The sequence below is a fragment of the Palaemon carinicauda genome, chromosome 23 (genome assembly GCF_036898095.1).
Source record: "Palaemon carinicauda isolate YSFRI2023 chromosome 23, ASM3689809v2, whole genome shotgun sequence".
In the NCBI taxonomy this organism is placed as follows: Eukaryota; Metazoa; Arthropoda; class Malacostraca; order Decapoda; family Palaemonidae; genus Palaemon; species Palaemon carinicauda.
The window spans coordinates 62,138,343-62,153,342 of NC_090747.1; positions in this window are offsets into that span (position 1 = coordinate 62,138,343).

Genomic DNA, 15,000 nt, shown 5'->3' on the forward strand with positions numbered 1-15,000 from the left:
TTCATATATATGTTCTATGTGTATGTTTATATATATATATATATATATATATATATATGTATATATATATATATATATATATATATATATATATATATATATATATATATAAAATACACATCTATATATATACAAGTAATATATACATACATACATATATCTATATATATATATTTTATATATGTACATATTCAATTATATACTGATATATATATATATATATATATATATATATATATATATATATATATATATATATATATATATATATATATATATCTATAAATATATACAAGTAAATATACATACATTTACATATATCTATATATATATATTTTCATTATATGTACATATTCAGATTATATACACCTATATATATATATATATATATATATATGTATGTATATATATACAGTATATATATATATATATATATATACAGTATAATATATATATATATATATATATATATATATATATACAGTATACATATATATATATATATATATATATACATATATATATATATATATATAAACACACACACTTCATTATATGTACATATCTAAATCATATATGTATAAATATAATATACGTACAATATGTATGTACATATACAAATATACGAATAATTGTACAATATGTACGCATACATACATGTAGCCCATATAATGGTTGAAGCAAGAAAGGCATCGGGATATTTGCAAAAGACTGGAATGTGGATCAAAACGTCAATAGAAAACGGGGCCAGGAAAAGTATACAGTAAATTCAGATTGTTATTATTATTATTATTATTATTATTATTACTTACTTACTAAGCTACAACCCTAGTTGGAAAAGCAGGATGCTATAAGCCCAGGGGCTCCAACAGCGAAAATAGCTCAGTGAAGAAAGGAAAAAAGGAAAATCAAATATCTTAAGAAGAGTAACAACAATAAATATCTCCTATATAAACTATAAAAACTTTAACAAAACAAGAGGAAGAGAAATAAGATAGGAGAGTGTGTTCGAGTGTACCCTCAAGCAAGAGAACTCTAACCCAAGACAGTGGAAGACCATGGTACAGAGGCTATGGCACTATCTAAGACTAGAGAACAATGGTTTGATTTTGGAGAACTATCCTATTGAGAATGAATTTTGAAATATGCTTACTATAATGAGTATCAAGTATTCATAGAATTAGTAATTATTAACTAGGATCAGGCCTTAGGAGTATGGTGTAAGCGGCAGTGGATCCTAGGAAGGACCTCAAAACTAAATAGACTAAATAAACAGTTTTTAGGACTTTGTATGAAATTTTTTGCACATTTTTGCATACAACTTTTGATTTGGGCTACTAGGCTAACTTTAATAAGACCATAGCAAGGAAAATATACCTTCATATAAATAAAATTAGCTAAATGCCACCATTTTTTTTAAATAATAATTATATGAAAAAATTCTTACAAAAAATATTCGATTCAGTATTTAAGGAATTTACATGAGCCCGCTTCAAACGACCGGATTCTAATCGCGCAGTTTCGTCCGTGCGGGAGAATATCCGGACGGCGGTCATTTGCTAACCGCAAGCACTGTTAATCCATGCGGTGCCGCGCGGTTTAGAATACTTAAGAAGTCTTCACTCGGGAGGTTTTTCCCCGTGCGGTAGTCAAAGGGGGTCAGCTGTTACAGGAGGATAGGCACTCCGCTTGAAGGTTTAAAGGCCACTCATGAATGGCAAGGGAAAGGGATATTGAAACTGCCCTATCGAGCAGGACAAAGCCCTAGAGACGGACCATATACACATATGATCAGCCGCCAAACGCCCTCTCCGTTGATGCTAGGACTAAGGAGGGCCAGGCAATGGCTGCTGATGATTCAGCAGATAGACCTATTGGCTCCCTCGAAACTCCCGTCCTTAGCTGACAAGGATGGTGAGGTTGCAGGAACCAAAAAAAACTAACTAGTTTGAGCTGGAGTCGAACCCCAGTCTGGAGTTTACCAGTCAGGGACATTACCACATAGGCCACGATAATCCTTTTGATGCAATTTCTCAGTCATTAATATGAATTGTATTATTATTATTATTATTATTATTATTATTATTATTATTATTATTATTATTATACACTGTAATAGTAGCGGTCCACTATGAATATGATTTTATTGTAAAGAACATAATGATACATTACATTAAGCGCCCTGTTCATTATATACACAAACGACGACTGACTGTGTAAACCGCGCGGAAAATAACCGCTCGAGTGAAGACAGGCTCTTTGACATGCGGAAATATTCCGCACGGATTCAATCCGAAATTCATATTATTGTATCTAGCGGAAAATTATAATATTGTATATTGAAGATATCGAAAATCGGGAAAATATGCAAAAGTTACAAGCGCAAGAAGATTTATATATGATAAAGCGATTATCCCCTGGATATCTGTGCTCAAACTCTTATTGAGAATAATTTAATATATTCGTATGAAATCGTATTAAAGATTTATCAGTAAAACTTATCCCGTATGAATTTCTTTTTTTAGTTATTCCAGAAATAAATAATATAACAAATAGTGTCTAATCTTTGGCTATTTTATATATATATATATATATATATATATATATATATATATATATATATGCATGTATATATACATATTATCATTATTATTATTGTTATTATTATTATTATCATTATTATTATTATTATTATCATATATTATTATTATTATTATTATTATTATTTATCCATTATTACTATTATTATTATTATTATTATTATTATTATTTAACTTATTATTATTATTATATGTTACTATTATTATTACTATTATTATTATTATCATTATTATTATTATCATTATTATTATTATTATTATTATCATTATTAGATTTATTATTATTATTTATCCATTATTATCATTATTATTGTTATTATTACTATTATTATTACTAGCTAAGCTACATCCCTATTTGGAAAAGCAAGATGCTATAAACCCAAGGGCTCCAACAGGGAGAAATAGCTCGGTGACGAATAGGGACTAAGGTAACAAATCAACTAGAAGAGAAATAATCAACAACTAAAACAAAATATTTAAAGAACAGTAACAACATTAAAATGTATCTTTTATATATAAACTGTTGCTAAAGAAAATTATAACCCCAAAATATATTATTTGTTGAGAGACATTTAGAAAAACGCATCATATACAAAAGGGTCATTATTTCCATGGACAAATAATAATGAAAAACAAAAAAACCAGTATTGTTTACCATTGGAACTGGATTGACAAATCAGAAATAGCTTTATCTGAAATAGATTCTGTTTTTAAATTCATGAAAAAAGCAAAGGTTTTGATTGTTTTTCGGGATATTATAGATTAACTGAACGGTTTTGTTACTACAAGGATAAAGGATATATATATATATATATATATATATATATATATATATATATATATATATATATATATATATATATATATATATATATATATATATATATATATATATATATATATATATATATATATATATATATATATATATATATATATATATATATATATATTTATGTATGTACGGTATATAAGGATCCATATATAGACATGTATGTGTATACATATGTAGATACATGTATGTATAAGGTTATAAGTACACATAAATATAAACATAAATGTATATATGATATATATATATATATATATATATATACACACACATATATATACACACACACATATATATACACACATACATACACACACATATATACATATATAAATTTGTATTTATGTACATATTCACATATGTACAGTATACATTCATTATCTACTCCGGTCCTCAATCTTTAAAAATGTACTCACAAAGAATGAACCCTTGAACAATATTGAACCTCAACCGAGAGAGAAGAAAATATAATCAACAAACCGAGCAATCACTATATTATGGAAGAATTATACATGGAGATATGTTTATTATTGTTGTTGTTGTTGTTGTTGTTGTTGTTGTTGTTATCACTACAAGCCAAGCTATAGCCCTACTTGGAAAAGCAAGATGCTATAAGCCCAAGGGCTCCAACAGGGAAAAGTAGCCTAGTGAGGAAAGTAAACAGGGAAATAAATACACTACAAAAGAAGTAATAAACAATTAAAATAAAATATTTCAAGAACAGTAATAACATTAAATTAGATATTTTATAAACTATAAAAACTTGTAAACAAACAAGAGGAAGAGAAATAAGAGAGAACAGCATGGCTGAGTGTACAGTTGGGTTCATTAATTCTGGTACACTGATATCTCCTTTGATTCCTATTTAGTGTAACAGAATTAATGAAGCCAAGTGTACGGGATCGCCGAGATGTCTAGAAAATAATGAAAAACTATAAAAAAGACAGTTGAATGTAGTATGACGAGCCGAGAGAAGGTTGTGACTCAAAGGCAGGATGAAAGCAACTGAGTAACTTTATTACAGAACACTCGCTTCTATATACAAAGACTCCAGGCAAAAGGGCATACAAAACATAACAGGAAATTTCATGTTCAAACCGACACCGCACCGGTTAACAGTGAGAAAAACAGACATGTTATTTCAGGTTATTATTAGTGCGAAGGGAGAGCGAAGATACAGATACGTCGTTATTATGTACGATTGTGTGACACACGGTTGGTACATGGCTCCCCCCCTAAAAATGACATACTGTGCATGTTAAATAGGGCGCCCTGATCTGGAGTGGTAGTAGCAAAACTGCGGCTGATGAGCGGCAGTGAGTGGCTGTAGAAGTCGTTGGTTGGGGCGCGAGCGAGTGGTGGATGATGGGCGGCTTTGTTGCCGCTCTGGCTCGTTACGGGGTAGGCGTGTGTGTCCTACGGCAGTCATAGGCGTGTGTGTCCTACAACATTCATAGGCGTGTGTGTCCTACGGTATTCATAGGTGTGTGTGTCCTACTTCATTCATGGGCATGTGTGTCCTACGGCATTCATAGGCGTGTGTGTCCTACGGCATTCATAGGCATGTCCTACAACATTCATAGGCATGTGTGTCCTACGGCATTCATAGGCGTGTCCTACAACATTCATAGGCGTGTGTGTCCTACGGCATTCATAGGCGTGTGTGTCCTATGGCATTCATAGGTGTGTGTGTCCTACAGCATTCATAGGCGTGTGTGTCCTACTTCATTCATAGGCATGTGTGTCCTACGGCATTCATAGGCGTGTGTGTCCTACGGCATTCATAGGCGTGTGTGTCCTACGGCATTCATAGGCGTGTGTGTCCTACGGCATTCATAGGTGTGTGTGTCCTACAGCATTCATAGGTGTGTGTGTCCTACTTCATTCATAGGCATGTGTGTCCTACGGCATTCATAGGCGTGTGTGTCCTATGGCATTCATAGGCGTGTGTGTCCACCGGCATTCATAGGCGTGTGTGTCCTATGGCATTCATAGGCGTGTGTGTCCACCGGCATTCATAGGTGTGTCCTACAACCTTCACAGGCATGTGTGTCCTACGGCATTCATAGGCGTGTGTGTCTTATGGCATTCATAGGCGTGTGAGCCCTACGGCATTCACGTCAGCTTCGGTTGAAGTTGAATAGGTGTCCTCTTCGTCAGGAGTGGAGGCGTTGCTGGATGTCTTGAAGGTCATGAAGTGGGTGTCCATAAGGGCGTCGACTTTGGTCATCAAGTCCTTTATGGGTAAGCTATCGACATCGGGTATGACAGCGCGTACAGGTTCGGGGTAAACGGCGTACCCAAAGGGCACGAAGTAGGTTCGCCTCACGAGGAGAGCCATCTGCGGTAGGTTGCAGACGAGTGATACTGGTCATTTCCCTGTAGGTGAGCGAAGTCCTTGGTCTCCCAACGGTTGTTGAGAGAGCTGAAAAAGCTTTGCTATACGGGCGGCTGGCGACGGCGAGTACTGCTGCAGAAGGTAGGTTTAGAGGGCGTCATAGTAACGGTGAGAGGCGGGGGGGGTCAAGGTCGAGAAAAAGGTCAAGAACCAAGCTGCCACGGCGGAGGTCTGCGCTCCACTGAGTGCCCCTCTAGTCTTCTATATAAAAGGGGTTTCAGCAAGATTAGGTTAGGTTAGGTTAGGTTAGGTTAGATTGGGTCAGGCTATATATTAACCATTAAAGTTAGATTGTGTCTTAGAAGTTAATGAAATATTTTAGAATATTCGTAGGATTAGACACTATTGATAGAATTTGACTATAAGTTCAGGTTAAGTAAGGTTAAGTAAGGTAACTGCTACTTACAATCTGTAAGTTTTGGGTTAAGTACCGTAAAGTTTGGTTTACGAAGTTTGGTATGATCGTCATAAAATGCGGTGAGTTTTTTTATCCTCCAATCTGCTTTGAAGTTTATATGATTTGGGAAATGTTTAAAAGTTTAGAAAAATGGGAGGAAATAAAAGGGAAAATTCCATTTAATCAAGGGACGCAGAACACATCGTTCACTTAAGATCAGTTTAGATTCTAATGTTCACGAGGAATATGGACGTTAGCTAAAATGAGAGAGAGAGAGAGAGAGAGAGAGAGAGAGAGAGAGAGAGAGAGAGAGGAGAGAGAGAGAGAGAGAACAAAACAAAGTGACAATGAGAAACAGAGAGAGGAAGAGAGAGAGAGAGAGAGAGAGAGAGAGAGAGAGAGAGAGAGAGAGAGAGAGAGAAAGTGACAATAAGAGAGTGAGAGAGACAAAGAGAAACAGAAAGACAGTGAGAGAGAAACAGGTAGAAACAAAGCGACAATGAGAGAGAGAGAGAGAGAGAGAGAGAGAGAGAGAGAGAGAGAGAGAGAGAGAGAGAGAGAGAGAGGGGGGGGAGTGCAAAATTACGAGTCTTGCCAACTGAGAAAACAGATCAAATTAGAGAGTTTTATTAATCGTAAAGGAAAGTTGGACAATCTCGTCTCAGAGGCTAAGGTCAGCGAAATATTGCAACTCGTAAAAGAACCGACCTAAGAATATGGAAAACATAATAGCGATGATTAGGTGGACGAAGAGCAATTCAAGAATGGCCATCGGGAATTTTGGGAATTGAGATAGAGAATAGATTAGATTCCAATTGGAATGAGAAGGTGGATGGAATGTGGAGAATGTGGTAGGAATAAGTTAGAAATGATCAAAACAGAATATGGGATGAATGATTATGATTATGAAGATCTATGTATAATTGATATGATTAGGATAATGAAACTTCACTGTCTCTCTCTCTCTCTCTCTCTCTCTCTCTCTCTCTCTCTCTCTCTCTCTATTTCTCATTGTCACTTTGTTTTCTCTCTCTCTCTCTCTCTCTCTCTCTCTATTTCTCAGTCACTTTGTTTTCTCTCTCTCTCTCTCTCTCTCTCTCTCTCTCTCTCTCTCTCTCTCTCTCTCTCTCTCTCTCTCTCTCTCTCTCTCTATTTCTCATTGTCACTTTGTTTTCTCTCTCTCTCTCTCTCTCTCTCTCTCTCTCTCTCTCTCTCTCTCTCTCTCTCTCTCTCTATTTCTCATTGTCACTTTGTTTTCTCTCTCTCTCTCTCTCTCTCTCTCTCCTCTCTCTCTCTCTCTCTCCTCTCTCTCTCTCTCTCTCTCAACTCCTTTCAGGTTTTAACTAACGTCCATATTCCTCGTGAACATTAGAATCTAAACTGATCTTAAGTGAACGATGTGTTCTGCGTCCCTTGATTAAATGGAGTTTTCCCTTTTATTTCCTCCCATTTTTCTAAACTTTTAAACATTTCCCAAATCATGTAAACTTCAAAGCAGATTGGAGGATAAAAAAACTCACCGCATTTTATGACGATCATACCAAACTTCGTAAATCAAACTTTACGGTACTTAACCCAAAACTTACAGACTGTAAGTAGCAGTTACCTTACTTAACATTACTTAACTTGAACTTATAGTCAAATTCTATCAATAGTGTCCTGTCTTATGATTATTCTAAAATATTTCATTAACTTCTAAGACACAATCTAACCTAACCTAACCTAACCTAAACTTGCTGAAACCCCTTTTATATAGAAGACTAGAGGGGCACTCAGTAGAGCGCAAACCTCCGCCGCGGCAGCTTATTTCTCAACTTTTTTCTCGACCTTGACCTTGACTTTTAACCTTAACATGTATTAATTGGCGTGAATTTTCATACACTCCAATATGAACCAAGTTTGAAGTCTCTGTGACAACGATGTCCAAACTTATGGCTGGTTACGTGGATTGGACATTTTGCTTGACCGTGACCTTGACTTTTGATCTTTTCCTTCAAAAATTGAATCATTTCCAGCTTTTAACATAACAGTTAATCCCTGCAAGTTTCATTACTCTACGATTTTTGTGACCAGGAAGCAGCGCACAAACAAACACAGAAACCGGGGGTAAAACATGATTTTCTCCCAACTTCGATGGCAGAGGTAATAATAATAATAATAATAATAATAATAATTATAAAAATAATAATAATAATAATAATAAATAGCAATAACAATAATATTAATAAAATTAATAAAAATAATAAAAATAAAAATAATAATAATAATAATAATTATAATAATAATAATAATTATAATAATAATAATAATAATAATAATAATAATAATAATAATAATAATAATAACCCCATGTAAGCTAAGTTGAAAGTCAATGTGGATTCAGTTAGCTGGTCATATTGCGCTATAGTGGAAGTCACACGTATACCCAAACAGCTGTTAACTGCTAAAGTCATGGGACAGAGACATTTGGGAAGACATGGAAAGAACTGGAATAGATGCCTCCAGGAAGATCTCGACTTGGAGGGAATTGAAATGGATAATTGATTGGATTTACGTGGATCGATTTAGCCCAAGATAGAGGAGGCTGGAGTCATCATGGGTCAACGACTGGTTCAAAGAAAAAATGGAGGAGTAGTAGTAGTAGTAGTAGTAGTAGTAGTAGTAGTAGTAGTAGTAAACATACACCAAATAGCCTGACCTATATTCCACACACTATGCTCTTTCCTCAAACACCTGATAACCCTGAGGTTTTAATAGAGCTCTGTATTGTTCAGTGGCCACTTTCCTCTTGATAAGGGTAGAAGAGACTCTTTAGCTATGCTAAACAGCTCTTCTAGGAGAAAGACACTCCAAAATCAAACTATTGTTCTCTAGTCTTGGGTAGTGTCATTGTCTCTGTACCATGGTCTTTCATTGTCTTGGACTAGAGTTCTCATTATTCTATCTGTTTCCGTATTTCTTTTTCTCACTGGGCTATTTTCCCTCTTGGGGCCTTTGGGCTTATAGCACCATGCTTTACCAACTAGGGTTGTGGCCTAGTTAATAATAATAATAAATATAATATATATAAATATATATATATATATATATATATATATATATATGTGCGTGTTTGTATGTGTGTATGTATGTACGTATTTATATACATATATATATAATATATATATATGTATGTATATATATATATATACATACATATATATATATATATATATACAGAAAAAGAAATGATGTTTTCATTGATATTCTTGTACCAAGAACCGTTACCTCTCCTTGAGAAAGCTACCACAATTATTATTCTCTCTCTCTCTCTCTCTCTCTCTCCTCTCTCTCTCTCTCTCTCTCTCTCGTACAAGACATCAATGAGATTAATCTGGACCCCCAAGTGTGCAAGGGCAGAGAGAACCACTATTAAACTCCATCTCATCGGATATAATTTTTAAATAGTTTTTCCAATTAACAAAATTTATTTTTTTTTCTCATTTTATTCATGATTGTCACTATTTTTTTTACTCCTTCATTCGTGGAGGAGAATTGATTAAAGATTCTGAAGATTATTTTCATTTATTATCTCTTGTGCTGATTCACTGTGGTTGATTAATCTCTTTGAAAATGGCAGATATTTTTTTCTTTTTTGAATGAGGTTTAAAGAAACCTCTCATTATGTATGTATGTGTATATATATATATATATATATATATATATATATACTGTATATACATATATATAATGATATATATATATATATATATATATATATATATAATATATATATATACAGTATATACATATATATATATATATATATATATATATATATATGTATATATATACTTATATGTTTGTATACGCATATATATATATATATATATATATATATATATATATATATATATATATATATATATTTATATATACTTATATAATATATTTATGTGTGTGTGTCTATATACATTTTTAAATATACATGTTACTACCCAATCGGCTTTTATTATTCTTTCAACTAAACACTTCACTAACCTAGCAAACATGAGCCAAACGCCACACCATTATCATGCCGTTACACATCTAAATAACGAGTTTATGTATTTGTATATTTACAACTATATCACCCACAACCCATGAACATACGCTCCCGGGATCTAAGCGATGTCAGGCAGGGCAGCCGATTGGGACTACTAAGGTCTACCCTAAAGCCAAAACAAAGTAGTTAAAAACAAGGCAACAGACCTTAGCCAATAGTAGTGAGAGAAAAGCACGTAAACAGAAGAAGATTAAATTTCCATAAACTTTTAGGCCGGGAGCACACTAGCGACTCTGTGGCGCCACAAAGCCACAGCATCGTGTGGCGGGGATGTGGTCTCCCATACGTTTCCATTGTTTTCAGGTTTTGCCGCGCAAACTAGCAACTGTGGCAAGCGACTGTGGCTCTCTGTCGCTCATCCCCCGCCACAGGCGTGGCGTGGCTTTGTGGTGCCACAAAGCCACAGCATCGTGTGGCAGGGATGTGGTCTCCCATAGGTTTCCATTGTTTTCAAGTTTTGCCGCGCAAACTAGCAACTGTGGCAAGCGACTGTGGCTCTCTGTCGCTCATCCCCCGCCACAGGCGTGGCGTGGCTTTGTGGTGCCACAAAGCCACAGCATCGTGTGGCAGGGATGTGGTCTCCCATAGGTTTCCATTGTTTTCAAAGCCACGCCACGCCTGTGGCGGGGGATGAGCGACAGAGAGCCACAGTCGCTAGTTTGCGCGGCAAAACTTGGAAACAATGGAAACCTATGGCAGACCACATCCCCGCCACACGATGCTGTGGCTTTGTGGCACCACAAAGCCACAGCATTATGTGGCGGGGATGTGGTCTCTCATAGGTTTCCATTGTTATCAAAGCCACGCCACGCCTGTGGCGGGGATGAGCGACAGAGAGCCACAGTCGCTAGTTTGCGCGGCAAAACTTAAAAACAATGGAAACCTATGGGAGACCACATCCGCGCCACACGATGCTGTGGCTTTGTGGTGCCACAGAGTCGCTAATGAGCTCCCGCCCTAAGAAAAGCAGTAAGTGTGGCGTGGCTTTGAAAACGATGGAAACCTATGGGAGACCACATCCCCCGCCAAACGATGCTGTGGCTTTGTGGCACCACAGAGTCGCTAGTATGCTCCTGGCCATAAACATCTACTAATCCTCCTTTGGCGAAAATTCTCCCAACCGAGAAGCCAAAACTCACTCCTCGTCATCAAATACTTCTGAAAGATCATAAACACGAGGCTTCTAATCATCCTAATCACGTTCCAACAATTTAAAGGAGATGAAACAAAAGGTAAGTTTTTTTTCTTTTGCATTTGTATCTCCTAATGAGGTACTGATCGCTTCTTCAAATGGACGAGTGGCAATTTCTTAATTACATTCTTAATCGTAATGAGCAACCGGGACACCTTCGATGTAATTGTAGTTTTTTCTTAAATGGTTTAAAGATAAATCTTTCATTTTGATAAAGGATTTTGTGTTATATCGTCTATGTTACGTATTACTATATTGTACTTTAATTTACTTTAATATATTGGAGTTCATTGCAATATATGCACTGGGGATACCTTAATGTGGTGTAAGGGTTTGTGTATTGATATGATCAGCAAAGCTGTACTAGTCAGATCAGCCTATATTAGGTTAGTCTCCCGTGAGCGATCAGACTGAAATCTCTCAGCATCACCAACCGGCACTGGCCAGCGTGGTGATGAAAACTGGCCAAACACTAGGCATGGATAAAGACATATCTGAGGCCTTTGTCCTGCAGTGAACTAAAAAGACTACAGTTGTTGTTGTTGTTGTATTATAATATATACTGTGATGCATTTCAAGTTATATGGACGAGCTTCGTCTAAACATTTTGAGATAGAAGAAAACGATGGTATTTTATCTAATATTATATCTCTTGATCAAATGGAACTTCACTTGTCTCACACACCCACACACACACACACACACACACACACACACACACACATGAGTGATGCAGTGTTCGGATGGCTCACGTTTGTTGGGGACAGGGACCGTTCCCTACTTATTCTTCACCAATATACACTGCTGTAAATTGGTATCTGTGTCTGCTAGGGTCAGGTAAAACGATGAAGGGGCTAAATTTTAACCCGAGAAATATGGAATCTCTCTTTCAAGGATTACCCCTCTTCTCAAGAGAAGTGTTTAAATATATATATATATATATATATATATATATATATATATATATATATATATATATATATATATGTGTGTGTGTGTGTGTGTGTGTGTATATATATATATATATATATATATATATATATATATATATATATATATATATATATATATAGATAGATAGATATATAACATACATATATATATATATATATATATATATATATATATATATATATATATATATATATATATATACACCAAAAAAATATGTCATTTGAGTAAAGTGATCTCTAATAGTAGACTTGAATAATACTAATATGGATGGGAATAGATGACAAATTTATTGAAATAATATATTAATATAAGCAAACAAAAGTCGATGATTCATCCAATGACTATTTTCTTTCTGTATATATGTGAATCTACACATTCATGATGAGAGGTATATTCTAGATTTAGTTGTAAAAAAAAAATCCAAACTATAAAACTTGAATTTTTATAAATACCAAAATGTCTAAACTATGTTACTTATACTTAATAAGTACTAAAAAAGTTTGTGAACTATGTAACTTATACTTTACAAGTACCAAAAAGTTTGTAAACTATGTAACTCGTACTTTACAAGTACCAAAAAAGTTTGTAGACTATGTAACTCGTACTTTACAAGTACCAAAAAGTTTGTAGACTATGTAACTCGTTCTGTACAAGTACCAAAAAGTTTGTAGACTATGTAACTCGTACTGTACAAGTACCAAAAAGTTTGTAGACTATGTAACTCGTACTGTACAAGTACCAAAAAGTTTGTAGACTATGTAACTCGTACTGTACAAGTACCAAAAAGTTTGTAGACTATGTAACTCGTATTGTACAAGTACCAAAAAGTTTGTAGACTATGTAACTCGTATTTTACAAGTACCAAAAAGTTTGTAAACTATGTAACTTATACTTTACAAGTACCAAAAAGTGTCTGTTCATGTACAGTCGGACACAGGAATCCCCTGACACATCTACCTCCGAACAAGTGTACCCTGTGACACCGTTACTTCCCGACGCGTAACCAAACATATAGTGTAGGAGGAGATGGTAGAAGTAGTGGGCGGGGCCAAGCATAAGAACTCGCCGTGCATTAGGAGTGTAGTTGGGGGCACTTACTTAGAGCAAGGTGTACCAGAATTTCAAGTGTCCCACTGTACTTTAACTTGGGGTTGTGGTGGCCGATGTGGTAACGTTCCTGACCTTTTGATCGACAGACTGGGGTTCGAATCCAGCTCAAACTCGTTAGTTCCTTTGGTCGCTGCAACCCTACCATCCTTGTGAGCTAAGGATGGGGGGGAGGGGGGAGGGGGGAGGGGAGCCTTTAAGTCTATCTGCTGAGTGATCAGCAGCCATTGCCCGTCCCTCCTTGGTCCTTACTTGGGTGGAGAGGGGGCTTGGGCGCTGATCATACGTCTATAAGGTCAGTCTCTAGGGCATTGTCCTGCTTGCTAAAGCAATGTCACTGTCGATTGCCTCTGCCATTCATGAGCGGCCTTTAAACCTTCAATCCCGCTACCTTACTTATAGTTTGCTCTCTAATATCTAGCTCACTGGCCTCCTTGGACCTAACGCTTGGCCACTGAACTAAAAAGAATCTAATTGTTAGAAGTAATTCATAAATTAGGTCAAGGTTAAGGTTACCATTCAGATCCTGCTCGTAATAATAAACATAGTTCCATACGAATTTTCATAATTTTGACCATCCTTTACTTTCGGGTCTTCCCGCACAGTTCCATCCTGTTCGTAATACTAGGCAGGCAGTTAATTCTAATAGTCAGGCCTTCTCCATCATGAGGCTCAATACTACGCAGTATTCTAGAAGTTTTATTCCAGCTGGGACCAAGTTGTGGAATGATCTTCCTAAGCAGGCAGTTGAACTTCCAAAGTTCAAAGTTGGAGCAAATGTTTTTATGTTGAACAGGTTGATATAACTCTCTCTTTATAGTTTATGGAAGATATATTTCAGTGCTGTTACTGTTTACAAAATATCTTATATTAAATGTGCATTACTTCTCGTAGTTTATTTATTTCCTTATTCCATTTCCTTCCTGGGCTATTTTTCCTTGTTGGAGCCCTTGCGCTAATAGCAAATCCTGATTTTCCTGCTATGATTGTAACTTAGCTATCAATAATAATAATAATAATAATAATAATAATAATAATAATAATAATAATAATAATAATAATAATGAATAAAGTTCCTTTATCTCATATTTACAAAGCAAAATTACCCGAGTCTTCTTGATTGATTAATCTGGACGATAAAATTAACCCTGATTTACGAGACATAATTCAGGGTTTTAACCAATATATTTTCGAAAGGGATAAAAAAAGCCTATCTTTACTTTTTATAATATTCATGGTTAGTCTTTCGATAGGGGGAGGGGGGGGGGGGGTGGTGAGGAAAGAAGGGTGAAGACTTTGTCTTCTCAAAAAGTCTGAAAAGAATTAATAGTAAGACTTTAATTCATTCTCAGTAGAATATATATATATATATATATATATATATATATATATATATATATATATATATAATACCTTTCTGGTCAGCTGTACCAGTC